Source organism: Ischnura elegans (assembly GCF_921293095.1).
Source record: "Ischnura elegans chromosome 13 unlocalized genomic scaffold, ioIscEleg1.1 SUPER_13_unloc_1, whole genome shotgun sequence".
Lineage (NCBI taxonomy): Eukaryota > Metazoa > Arthropoda > Insecta > Odonata > Coenagrionidae > Ischnura > Ischnura elegans.
In genome coordinates, this window is record NW_025791657.1 from 4,435,416 (window position 1) to 4,447,940 (window position 12,525).

Consider the following 12,525-nt stretch of genomic DNA (forward strand, 5'->3'; position numbering starts at 1 on the left):
AATGAAACTACTAAACTACATAAAGAGTTGTGTTTTTTTCTTCTATTCATGATCTCTCATTCAGTAGTAAATCAGTTTCTTGCTGAGAAAGTCTTGTCTACACTCAAAGAGACCTAGAATCAAAGAAACTGGTTTAATATAAAAGGCATACCTATCTCATTTACTTTTTTAACCTGTTTAAGAAAAATTCAATCCATTTGCTAAAATGTTTTATTGGATATATTTTGAATCCACATTAAATTACCTGCAATTCAATATCATCTTATAATCATAAAGTACTATCAAATTGATATTTAATAACTGATCACTTTTTTGTTTGATATACCTCTAATCTTTTTTATAATAACACTTGAAAATGGTACATAAATTTCAAGGAGATTTCATGTTAAAATATAAACAGGAGAGCAGCAATAAAATGAAAATTTCAGTAATCTTAATCCCGTAAATAGAAGCTTCTACTCAACTACCTTTAAATCACAAGAAATTGCTATTAGCAAAGTGGCTCACATAATACTCTTTACTTTTTCTTCCTTAGCGCCATTATTTTAGGAGTTATTTCAAGGGATATCCCGCTGAAACCACAACAATGAAGATACCACTCTGAAAAGATTCACCTAAAACAGGTGAACGGATTTGCAAGCACATACGGGAAATTGGGCTTGTTTGGTGACATACATTGAATACGTGAGACGTTTAAGGGGTCAACCCGATTCTCACCTTAACTCGCATGGAGCAGAGGGGGGTTCAGTGGCAGCGCGTGCATACACGCATGTTAGCAAGTACACACCCAAAGATGAATGAATTATAAAAGAAAGCTATTCCTTTGCAACGAGAAGGATAAAAATCCTGTCTACAGATGCAAGAAACATGAAGCTCCGAACGTTACAGCCATCTCCTTTTCGAATTCACCGCTCTACAAGAGTGTGATCCCGTGGCATCGCGCCTGTCGCATATTCGGTTTGTGCTATCGCTTTAGGGTGCTCTGGCGGGACGAGGTAAACGGGGGGGTATGTGCAGTTCAAATGGGTGATGGGAGCAGACTCAAAACCATGCGAATGCGCACGCGCATATTTTTGGTGAGTGACTGGCAGGTAGTGTAGTGGTGTAGGTGCTACCTGCGCCGAGGATCCTAATCCGTCTGCGACAGAGTCATCTGTATGGCCGTTTTCTACACTACTTCCTCATAGGGTGTAAGGAAAGAAGAATTAATCTCACCTACCGTCACAATGTAAAGGTGTGTTTAGAATAATTATTTTCATGCATGCTAATATTATTTCTGTGCATGAAATTTTAAGTGTAGGATGTACCAGTGATATGTTTTACTTACTATGTATTCTATTATGACGAAATATGATGTTCATGGATTAGGATTAACATAATATAATTAAATCATCATATATCTGATCTAATGCAAACCCTAGATAAATTACCACCAGCCGCCACTGGCAAGTAGCACGTAATTTTTTCCGTGAGGAACAGTTTAAAATTGTGAGAAAACTAGGTTGAATTGAGCAAAACGTGTTCTTTTTTAAATATATAACTAACTTCTACACTGCAATCTACACCGCAGTATTATCCAACACCATTTTCACAGCAGTTTGTTACTTATGACTCTCCGTCTCTGCATGCGGTGAATCCAAGGCCGTAGCCTGGGGGGGGGGGGGGATCAAGGGGGGATTGATCCCCCCCGAAATGAAAAAAATTAAATAGATACTTCATGCTCGCTTGGTGCTCACACGACGATATTATATAGTGGTGCATGGACATCTAGTATTCCAATATGACTTAAGACAATAATTATCTAAGCAAATTTATAGGTGCAGTGTGTGAAATAATAGTGCTGTGATTTAGTGGAGAGGTGAGTGACTTATGAGCCTCCTGAGGGACCGCAGAATTGACATCCACACCGAGGAGTTAATTCATTTGGTCACTGCCAAAAAAGATAGAAGGCTGAATTCAATTTTGTAATAATATTTTTATATTTTCCTTTAAGGGTTTATAATAAATATGTACATTTAACCGTATACGCTATTTTATTTATCTTATAAGAATAATTTTATGTTTGTCTACTATTCCATTAAAAAAAATAATTTCTGGCTACGGCCTTGGGTGAATCCAGGCTATTATTACCACCATTCTCTGACGCCTTTGCAGGATTAGAATGATCTTCATTTCTGATATATTCTATTAAACGCAAGTACATATTGCAATGAAAGGACAAAATCCCTCGGGGTCCATTTTTTCCATGCATGTATACTGAGGTCTGGCGATGCAATTGCACAGTTCTCCCGCCCTCAAAATTTGTAATCAACTTTTTTCGGTTTCGAAATCTGCCACTCGACAGTGGTGGCCAAAACAAATGAAAAGCGAGAAGCGTAGGTTTCTAAAAAATTGACCCTGGAGCACGTCCTTTGGGTACATGAATGTATCAAGTAGGTTATAAATATATGTATTCACAATCTCCTTGTCTAATATGCATTGGTATTTTAACAACCACAGACACCACCAACGAGCTCTCAAGGTTCAATTAGTTTGTAATTTTGATGAAGGGCATTTATTGCGCAAATGTTAGCTCCTTCGTGATGGTAATCTAATTTTGTGCAATCATTTCTGCAATGCTTAGGAATAAGTGGAAACATCTTTACTTAAAAATTATGGATAGCAATAAATAATGAAATGAATGGCATTCTTCATTCAACGTTGCGCAACTAAGCTTCCCCATACACAAATTCCAATTCTCGGCGTATATGCAACTCAAATATGATTGAGTTATTTCTTTCAAATTTTTGTTTTAACCAGTCCAACCCGCATATAAGTAAATCTTCCTAAATTTTTCATAGCATTCAACAGTCACTTTACATTCTCTGCAACATGCTTCAAGTGAGAAAAAATTAAAAGCACTCACCGTGAAGGTATTCCTCGATGAAAATTTTCTCAATTCTGCGTCCACTTCAAAACAAATCTTTTTGAATTCACTGAAATCCGTGAGCTTTTTCAAACACAGTGGACACATGGTGACGGGCAGACCATCTCCCACAGCAATCTGAGATAACAATGAAAACATTACCTAAACGTTCAGATGTTTCCGAATTATCGTCATAACATGGTATTAAGTAAGAAATATGTCAAAGAAAATGGATAAAATGTAACTAGCCACTTACTTTTAAACCGACTAAATCACGAAGGGCATCCTCTACTGTTGTGGATGCTATATTTGAAGTAAATACGTTGTAATAGTATCGATTAATCTTCATACAAAGTCTGCAAAGGTTGCCCTCGGAATTCCTTCGTGTTGAATCCGAGAAAATTCCGTTGGTACGACTCATGTTTTCATTTTAAACACGCAGTCAATCTCCAAATCACTTCAATCGACAACGAAATAATGAACGAGGCACTAACGTTAATATCCCACAAGGAGATTGCATTCCTTCGATGCAACGAAAAAATGCAAAAACTTAGTAATGCTCAAGGAAAAGGGTACCTCACAATTAACTATCTCCTCAAAGTTAAATCAAACCGTAGCAATATAGGCATAATGTTGCCAGTAATAATCTTCATGCAAGCCAGCCACGTTATCAGAACATGTTATTATCAGACAATGCAAACAAAGATTGGTTGAGGAACACCGGTATTATTTGGAACTTTGACCGCCAGAGGCACACTTATACAGCAGGCCTAATCCGAGGGCGGTGTCCAGTACAAGCTCCCAGTGCTCCGAAGCGCTGGGAGCGAGTCGTTAATAGTCGCTTGTTTTTATTAAGTTCCTTACGATCGTAATATTCACTGCATTCTATTTGGGTGCTTTTCATGCATGCGACTCACGCGTCGACTAGTGTCGACTCGCGGTAACTGTTAACAGCTCTTCAATTCCTGCGCGTTATCGTTGACTTCCCAGGTAACATTTTTGGTTGGCCCTCTGTTGGCAGATGGTGGGACACAGCGGTTGGCCCATGGTATGATTTGGCCACCTCGCCAACCGTATCCCAACCAACGATTCCCCAACGATGGGCCAACAGAGCATTACAGTCGGGCCTTCGTATTCCCAACCCAAGGCCAACAAATCTCCAACGATATACCGTTGGCCCTTTTACATTCTGCCATCCGTTTCCCAACAAAAGCTATATTTTACTGGCATTTCTCATTTTTATAGAATGAAAGTTAAATTAATTTACCTTCTCACTTGATACGATACCGGTAGATAGAATCTTTACCTTTAACTCTCTATAAATCTAAATGAAATTAAATACATAAACAATCAATGCTATTGGACAAAGTAAGGTTACAGTGGTTAAAAGTGGAAAACAAAAAATCAATATCAGTTCAGAAGGTCCCCAACTTTTATTTTCACAAATTAGGACAATTTTTATTAGGACAAAATTAGGAAAATTTCAACAGCACCTTTCCATATTACAATATGGCACACACAAAAACTGTCCATCTTCTTTGTAGGGCAACAAAACACACTTAGATAAAATCTGGGTGGACTGCAATTTGCATCCAGGTACTAATTTTTTTACTACAAATATACCAATGGTACCACTTCTAAGAGGTAATTCAAAGAAATCCTCCTTGTCACACTGCAAGATGTACACCCCTGAGTTATTTGATTCAATCTATTCTCTGGTCTTCGGTAACGAAATTTTTAAGTTTAGTCCATTTTACTTAATTGGATCAGTTATAAATTAATTAATCCTAACACAATGCTATATTACTTATAGCATAGTGTTAGGATTAATCAAATATCCCCCAGAAAGCCGTAAAACTCGCCATTTTGAACCATTATTCTTAAAACTTTCCTGGAGGACGACCCCGCAACTCCTGCTTTCCCTGGCGGGTATGCAATACTCCCACACTCCTAAGTATTACTTGCGCCTAAAACCCCCCTATTGGAAAATTCTTATAAGAAAATTTCTTATAAAATTTTTCTACAAGAAAATTTCTTACAACTATCAGTTAATAAATGTTATTAATAAGAAATTTTCTGATGGAAATATTTATTATAAATATCATATCAACATGCTTAAAACACTTGCGCAAACTTCTATAAAAAGCTACATAAGATTTACATCCCTACTGAGAGTACAAAGTTAGCTTTATACCTAATTGAATCCAAATGTAGATGCCTATATCTGGTATACAGCAAACCTAATGATTTTCCATGAACCAAATGTAGATGTCTATCATTGGTGTACATCAAAAAGGACACTCAAGCTCTGCAAAGTTCACCTGACTGGCCAGACAAGGCGATATACCATAGAGGTCTTTCAGGGCATGGGTTCTGTATAGGGTTAACATCCTCACATGCTAAAAGAAACTAAAATCAATGAAACCAACGATAGCCTAGAATGATGGACTGATAATTGAATACGACTTTGGCAATCATTACACAATGAAAGATACAGGAATCGCAATATGGAATATGATTTAACCTGGAAAGTTGAAGAAGCAAATGAAATAAAATTCAAGTTCGACTGGGGATAGGTACTTCAAGAAATTATATGGGAAGGAAAAGTAAAATTTGATAAATCAAATGCATATGAGCAATGTTTATTTAAGATACCAGAGAGATGAGACCTCTACATGCAGATTTGGATAGATAACGAAAGAAATAAACAAAGCAAAATGGAATTTGATGCCATTTTGGAGAAAAGGATATGTAGAATATGGCTAACAATAAGTGCAAAATTTAGGGATATTAATAGGAATCACAGAAACACTGATTGAGTATAATAGTTGATGTATTTTCCATAAAATAATAACTGTGCAGATGTTATTTAGGTTTACTCATATAAATTCAATCTCATTCTCTTCAGAGAGGTCTAAATCACTCACTTTGTCCATTGAAACACTGTTTTCATTAAAACTTCCACTGATACTAGATATGCCACAATCTGAAAAAAATATACATATCGATCTATCTAAATTAATGATGAAAAGTTTAAAATTCCACGAAACTATCTGTTTAAGGTAACATGATTTTAGGAATGCCAGTTTTGTAAGACTTACCAAATGAGGTCAATGACTTATTTTTGTTAGAAGCACTCGACTTATTTTATTTAACTGCTATCACAAAGACATAGTGAATGATTAGCATATATAAGCAATCCCTAACAACCAAACAAGTTTTGGTTGTTAGGTTGCTAGGGAACCATGTGAACCGTATCCTGCAACGTATGCAATCGTACTATAATGGTATGATGTCCCAACGGTGGCCCAATGATAATCCATTTCGTAGGGCCATCGTTGGGGATTTCCGTTGGGCCAACAGCATAAACCGTTTCGTTGGGCCGACGAACAATATCTGCGTTGGGCCAACAGTGGAATTTGGTAGGCATATCCACCCACAATGAGCCAACCGTGACTACGGTTCCCCAACCGAGGCCCAACGGTCAATGTTACTTGGGTTGTGTCACAACAGTCGGCGACACACAGAGGGGACCTGAAAACCGCGACGCAAGTCGACTTGTGTACCTAAAAATATATCAGAAACCTAAAACTGACCGATCACAGACGACTTGACCGCCCCAACTGCGTACATAAGCCCGGCACTAGCTAGGTCCATGATTCGCCCTGAAGACGGTGACAGAGAAGGCCATTGAAACGTTAGCAGCACTGTCCATCCTTACCTGGCTGATTTCCCGTGAAGAATTTATCAACATCTTATTATTTTTTATTATATTTCCCAAGTAATTGAAGTTAGGAAGGACCTGCAGAGTTTTACTAGGTAAAAAGTGCGAGTTTTGGGGTAAAAGAAGGTTCAATAGGGTAGTTTCCATCATCAAAGAAAACGAAAGGCATTGATTGCGATTCGTAACCCACCATGAGCGCATTTATAATATACAAATCATTTGGTTTTAGAGATCCCAGTATAGACGAATGGCAATGGTCAACTTTAACCTCATTGGAAAAAGGCCAGATTGGCGCCCATGCGATTCCACTACACGTGACGTACAGGGACCTAGATTCTATACGAGTAGATAGGAGTTTTACATCGTCTGAGATTACCAATGCATGCATGATGCACAAAGCTCAGTGAAACATGTCTTAATAATCACCTATTAAAACTGGCTAAGGTCAGAAAGTTTTCTTCGTTTGATAAGGTATTAATAATCCTTGTTTAAGGCAAGCTCTACCAGCTAGCAGGGTACTCTGCTACCTCCTAGCATCCTGCATCGTATCAGCACTCAAGCCTCGCCCCAAGGTCACCTCACTTGTGGCAGGGGGAAACATAACGACGTCACGCGGAGTTTTCCCGGCATTCATACTTACCCGTCGTATTTACGCGCGCTTGAAATTTTTTCACTTTTCATTTAATCGCTAAAAATAGATATCGTCATATAAAAATCTAAAAGCGTGAAATACGTACTCCAGGAGTAATAATCTTTCGATGTAGGCAATAAAAAATAATAGGAAACCACCCTATTATTACCTAAAGGAAGAAATGGTACTGATAGTGAGCGGCCTGTGTTTTCAACGATAGAAAAACTACTATAAGTTTTTACTGTGACTAAAAGTAGCTGCGATTAAAAATCAGCGAAGAGAAGACAGAATTTATTATTAAAACGACACTTGGAATATTTTGATAAGTCATTAAAAGTAAAAATTCGCACATTAGAAAGGACGACCGGGTTTAAATACCTATAGGGGTTGTCATGGAACAGAAAAATAGAGAAGAAATAGAACTAAATGCGATATTATTACTAGGGAATAATTGCTATTGGGCCCTTAAAACTTTATTGAAAAGTATAAGGATGATGTCCAGGAAAACAAAATCAAAAATATACAAGATTATATATATACAAACGGTAGTACTCTACGGATCTGAAACTTGAATATTAACAATAGTTACCGCCCATACAAATAATAAGAATCGAGAGAAGAAAATAATAATATAGTATTTGAAAACAAATTCTTAAGAATCATCTTGGTACTCATTAACCTATTATTCCCCAGACTGTATATGGGTCTTAAGCCATGTTGTCAAAGCTGGCCAGAGATTTAAATGGAAGACATGACACTGGCTTGGGGAAGAAGAAAATCTCAGGAGCCTGGCTTCGTATGTTACTTCAAATTTTATTTTACCTATTGGCTTAATATAAGTTGGCTGGAATCAACATGGCACGAAGTAAAATAAATACGAGCAGTAACTTAAGGGGTTGTTATTCATGAAAATATTGGGAAAAATAAGGGCCTCTCAACCACTGTTTCATTTCATTAAAAAAAAGAAAGATTGTTTTGACAGAAAAAGTGTCATGTTATTCATTAAACCAAACTTTTGTCCATTTTATCAAGTCATAAAATTTTGCTTGACAAATGTTCTTAATTTTACTTTTTCATTTAACAGGAACTATCAAGATCATCAAGAGGGAGTAGAGGAGGCAACAATTGATGATTTATAGTTCTTCTTCAAACAGCAATAAAGATCGATTTTTAAACATTCCTGCGTTTATATTTTTAATTTTAATCCTAATTGCATGGAACCCTTGTTACCATTATTGCACAGCTGTATACTAAATGGTAATATAGTGTACATCGTGTACACATCATGTACCACAGCAAACTCGGTACTCACTGTACACAATTCAGCGCCATTTGTTACACAAGTTACACATAAAACCCACACAGATTGGGCCACTTTACCACAAAGTTACACAGATTGTACACTGGAGTTATAACTATGTATACTATAGTTACACACAGCCTACACAGAGTTTACAATTTTCCTACACTAATGGTACACTCCAAAGATATCATTAGGTTACAAAAATGTTACCATTCTTTTCTGCCAGGGTTTCAACTTCGTTTTTTTCGCATTTTTCGATTTATTTAGGCCTATATAAGATCAATTTTTGGAAAAAAAAATTTTCATCATATTGTATGATTTTCAGTAGCACCCACTCCATGGGGCCTGAGGGGGCCCGAGCCCCCTCAAAAATTGTTTATGGCTGTGACGAAAAATGTGTCAGTCTTGTCGATTTTCCCCGGAGTGTCCAGATATCGAGATTCGAGTTATCAGGGTTGTAATATTGATCATATGACTCTTCTAAAATTATTCGGGATTAATCAGTATTCCTTCGGAGGAAATTCCCCATTCTGCCTTTCAACGGACATGCTGAGGTATGGCATTTTTCCTAGGGTGTCTCGTATGTGCGCACCGATTGTTATACCAAACGCCATCAGCAGTGGCGGTTTGCCCATAAGGACTCTCGGACGCCGCCCCTCCCAAATATTTGAAAAAGTAAAAAAAATAAATATCCATTAATTTATAATTATACATCTGATTAATCAAAGCGTTTTTTCAGTCCCATACATCGAAAGTGTGGGAAAAACACGAAAAGAAATAGCGCGAGAAGTTCGTATTTGTAGCCGTGGGGCGCTGGCCAGAACGTCCCAATCCATCCCCATGCAGTTATATGGAGAGTGGTAGTGGTGGGGGCCGCTGGTGCTATGACGCGTCTAACGTTGTGTCTTATGGAAGTCTTGGGACGTCGTCCGAAAATGCGCAGAGCGACGAGTGAGTTGACATCGCTGCGCCGCCCGGCGGGCGTATAATCTGGCGTCTACTTGGTGCTGCTACAGAAAAGGGACCTACGGACTCAGAATGGTCACTGTACTGGGTGTAGTTATACGATTTTAATTTTTAATTACTGGTAGGTATTGCTACAGAAAATAAATTATCCCATTATACTTGCGTTTTTTGGTATTTGAATTCCGGAACACATAAAATCCAACCAGTTAAAGGCCGTATTGACGAAGGAAAACTATTCTCGAGTATTTGACACAGTTCTGTTATGATTACGAAATTCAAGAACCTTGGGGAAACTAATATTATAATATTTAGGCCTTAACAATGTATTCATATCTTCCCGATGATTAGAAATGCGGTACCTATTTTTCAGATAAATTTATCAGAAGACCTGCAGTATTAGGAAAAATCAGTTAACATTCCCCACTGATTTATAATTTAAGAAATAGTTGCGTGCGTGATATGGTGAAGGATTAAATATGATTTAAATCGTTAAGCGCGACTTTAAATAGAGTCATTCAATTAATGTCATGAAGTGCCGCGTACAATGCACCTTTTGTGTGTAGGTTCATCATTTTTCTAGCCGTCCTTGTTGTATTAGTTCATGTTCACCTAATTCCTCAGCGGCAGGGCGGTAGCTGTCTGACGGAAAATGTCCACTTGGGTCTGATTAAAGTGGCATCGAAGAGTTCATATCAGTGCGGAAATCCTTACAGCTCCCATCTGTGGCTCAGTCGAGTCGTCTTCTTTTACGATCTAGAACTTATTTTCTATTATATCATGGCAATGATTTCGAAGACACGGTTATTCCAAATGCGACCCGTTGGCGTCTCGCGTGTTTACCACATATGATTCTTAGACTCAAGGAGATGGTCCGTGACGTTGTTTGTTTGCTTGAATGCCTTTGCTGACCTTAAATTCGTCCCTCAGCTGAATCAGCATTAGTGGACCACGACTTCTATCTCCCTTGAGTCGTCCTTATAGTAACGGCAAGACTCTCGGAAAGAACGGAGTGAAATGAGTTCAGGCATCATTTTCGAGGAGTTAATTGTGCGTAATTGCCGATTAAGAAGTTTCTAAGTGCTGTGTGTACATTCAAGAAGACAATTTTGAATTAATCAAGTGCTCGTTTTTTTAAGGGAAATATAGGGAAAAATTGTCCCAATTCTGTGTCCAGGCACCTTGATCTTTTTGGTCGTATTTTTCATCGACCTATTTTGTGTCGTCCTTTATTTTTTTATAGATAGGCCCTTGCCATGTGTTCAATCAGAAAGAAATTGTTGTCCAGCGCTGATTTCAACGAACGTGTAATTTCGACAAAATTTCGACCTTGCTGGACAAAATGAAAGAAGGATGGACTTTTGCAATGTAACTAAAGGCCTGTGAGTATTTCATATTTTGATTAAAATGTGTGAGAAATGTTAAATTGTTGATTTTAAATCATACTGTATTCAAGAAGCAACGCGAACACCTCAATCAAAGTTTACATCTGCCATAGCAAAGCGCGCGCATTCTAGTAGTGTTTGTTGCCTATTGGAAGTCAGTGACACTCTCCTCCCTCCTCAGGTGTTACAAGTGTCATTGCTATCTAAATCATTGCAAATGTTGTATAGATTTGACAAATAACGCATTATGATTGCAAAACGAACAACAGAAGTGTATTGCGGGCATATCCGCACGAAGAATGTAAGTAGACGCTAAAACCTAAAGTTACGTATTTTCGTTTGTATTTGCAAAATATCGCAGCAAATATATTTATATTCTTCAAGATCATTGATCAGTATCATCGAGAGTCCGGACTAAGCCGATCCGTATGACCGAGAGTCTACTGCATTTAGTATTTATTAATCAAGCTTTATTAGGAAAACTAGGTTTTTTGTTGAAAAAAACCGGAACGTATGGCATCACAGAATTTAATTCCTAGATTGCCGTAAAAACTTAATAAAATACACGAAATATTAAAAAATTATGACCCCCCGGTGGAGTGCGCCCCCCCCCCCCCTAGCATTTGACTCACGAGCCTCCACTGTCCATCAGTCATAAGAATACATGAATGTAAATGTAGGTGACAATGACCAAATTAGAACTACAGATACTTTTAAAAAGTCAGTAAATCGAGGAAATGATTATTCTGAAGTAAAAAATTGTTCTGAGAATTAGGATTCAATAATGTCGCGTTAACGCAACGCTGGGGATTAATGGGTTAAAGAAAATTGTGCGTGAAGGATCAGGTCTAACGAACAGTTTAGAGAACTCTGTACAGATCCACATATACATATTCAAATAAAAAGTAGCAGGCTAAGAGTGGCTGATAATGTAAAATGGGGAAAAGGGTAGTTTCCTTCATCAAAGAAAACGAAAGGCATTGATTGCGATTCCTTACCCACCATTAGTGTATTCATAATATACAAATTATTTCATTTTAGAAATACCGGATTAGACGAATGGCAATGGTCCATTTTTATCCTCATTTGAAAAGGGCCAGATTGGCGCCCATGCGATGCCACTCCACGTGACGTCACAGGGACCTAGTTTCTATACGAGAAGATAGGAGTTATACATCGTCTGAGATTACCAATGCATGCATGAGGCGCAGAGCTCAGGGAAACATGTCTTAATAATCACTTATTAAAACTGGCTAAGGTCGGAAAGTTTTCTTCGTTTGATAAGGTATTAATAATACTTATTTAAGCCAAGCGCTACCAGCTAGCATCCTGCGTCGTTTCAGCGCTAAGCCTCGCCTCAAGGTCACCTCACCTCTCGTAATAGAGCCTCAAAATATAGTGTTTTTATTTCTTGTCATCAAGTGATATTCATAAAAATTTAACAAAAGCTCATTGAAATTTCCACAAAATTTTAATTATTTGCAACCGCTCTCTTTTTAATCGCTGGTGAGAAGACTCACATCCATCCCATTGGAAGTAACATACTTTCTAAAGGGAGTGACCCTTATTAAACAGATTGACAATGACAACTATTATGTTTTCAAATGCTATTAT

The 12,525-nt window shown here is 37.7% G+C and overlaps 1 protein-coding gene across 1 annotated transcript in view; it reads right to left on the reverse strand.

Moving 5' to 3' along the window:
• LOC124172340 (zinc finger protein 484-like) overlaps positions 1-2,940 on the reverse strand; it is a 44,213-nt gene extending 41,273 nt beyond the window's left edge. The window contains exon 1 of the mRNA XM_046551786.1: positions 2,906-2,940. The gene's annotated coding sequence lies outside the window, so the exon portion shown is untranslated. The remainder of the gene's footprint in view (positions 1-2,905) is intronic.
• Between the last annotated feature and the right edge of the window lie 9,585 nt (positions 2,941-12,525).